At 46.6% G+C, this 1,857-nt stretch overlaps 1 pseudogene across 1 annotated transcript; it reads left to right on the forward strand.

Moving 5' to 3' along the window:
• The first annotated feature begins 423 nt into the window (after positions 1-423).
• LOC103743356 lies at positions 424-1,633 on the forward strand (annotated as a pseudogene). The gene has a single exon (XR_001872726.2). The product of XR_001872726.2 is annotated as an RNA binding motif protein, X-linked-like-1 (transcript).
• Positions 1,634-1,857: the final 224 nt, after the last annotated feature.

Consider the following 1,857-nt stretch of genomic DNA (forward strand, 5'->3'; position numbering starts at 1 on the left):
ATCAAATTATTGTCCACACTCTATAGCTGATGCTTGTTTCCAGGTGGTGACAAAGTGAAGCAGAGACAGAGCAGGAACCTTGACTGTAACCCTTTTCTTGCCTGTATATAACATGAAACCAGTGGTAAGAATTCAGTCTAATGTATTTATCTAGAAATAAAATTTTGGCAGTGAAAATACAATAGCTGAGCAATAGGGAAAGAGACTGTGGATTCAGAACAGGCATAGGGTCTGTCCCCAGCACTGAGGTGACTTTCATCATGGGAGGGGTACTATAAAAAGAGAACTGGGTCTGGTTCTCGGAGGGAGATGCACGGTGACCACGCGGGAAAGCAGCTTCCTATCTGCGGAAGCATTAGCCCCGGGGACCCTGCAGCTGTCACCGGTGCTGAGCTACTTGGAAGGCCCAGTTGGCGAACTCATAGGAGCTTGAGATCTTCAATTCCTCTGACTCTTAACGGCTGGAAGAAAAGATGGTCGAAGCAGATCGCCCAGGGAAGCTCTTCATTGGTGGGCTCAATACAGAAACAAACGAGAAAGCCCTTGAAGCAGTATTTGGCAAGTATGGACAAATAGTAGAAATATTTTGGATAAAAAATCGGGAAACCAACAAATCAAGAAGTTTTGCTTTTGTCACCTTCGAAAGCCCAGCAGATGCTAAAGATGCAGCCAGAGATATGAATGGCAAGTCCTTGGATGGAAAAGCCATCAAGGTAGAGCAGGCCACCAAACCATCCTTTGAAAGTGGTCGCCGTGGACCACCTCCACCTCCAAGAAGCAGAGGCCCTCCCAGAGGTCTTAGAGGAGGAAGTGGAGGAGCTAGGGGACCCCCTTCGCATGGAGATACATGGATGATGGTGGCTATTTCATGAACATGAGTTCTTCCAGGGGGCCACTTCCAATAAAAAGGGGACCACCACCACAAAGCGGGAGGGTCCTCCTCCTAAAAGATCGACACCTTCAGGACCAGTTCGCAGCAGCAGTGGGATGGGTGGAAGAGCTCCTGTATCACGTAGAAGAGATAGTTACAGAGGCCCACCACGAAAGGAGACCCCGCCTTCTCGTAGAGATGTTTATTTATCCCGAAGAGATGATGGCTATTTGACAAAAGACAGCTATTCCAGCAGAGATTACCCAAGCTCTCGCTATACCAGAGATTATGCCACCACCAAGAGATTATGTTTACCGTGATTACAGCCATTCCAGTTAACGTGATGACTATCCATCCAGAGGCTATGGTGATAGAGATGGCTATGGTTGGTATCATGACCATTCAGATCATCCAAGCGGAGGTTCCTACAGAGATTCATATGAGAGTTACAGTAATTCACTTACTGCTCCACCCACACGAGGGCCACTGCCACTTTACCGTGGAAGCAGTCGCTATGATGATTGCAGCAGCTGACGGGATGGATATGGCGGAAGTCGAGAAAGTTACTCCAGCAGCCTAAGTGATCTCTACTCAAGTGGCCGTGATTGCACTGGCAGACAAGAACGAGGGCTTCCCCGTTCTATGGCAAGAGGGTACCCTCCTCCACGTGATACCTACAGCAGTTCAAGCCGTGGAGCGCCAAGAGGTGGTGGTTGTGGAGGAAGCCAATCTGATAGAGGGGGAGGCAGAAGCAGATACTAGAAACAAAAGATGGAAACTTCCGTCAAAACTACCCAAGGACTACTGAGAGAAAAATCGTGTTACCTTTAAAAATTTTTCTGTTTAAGTTCCCCTTCATTATTTTTGTGCTCTTGTGAGGAAAAAAGTAAAACATGTTTAATTTTGATATTACGAATTGCTTTCAACAAGCAAATGTTAAATGTGTAAGGCTTGACTTGTACTAGTGTTGTAACTTTCCAAGTAAA

The sequence above is a fragment of the Nannospalax galili genome, unplaced genomic scaffold (assembly GCF_000622305.1).
Source record: "Nannospalax galili isolate Female #2095 unplaced genomic scaffold, S.galili_v1.0 scaffold441, whole genome shotgun sequence".
Taxonomy (NCBI): Eukaryota; Metazoa; Chordata; class Mammalia; order Rodentia; family Spalacidae; genus Nannospalax; species Nannospalax galili.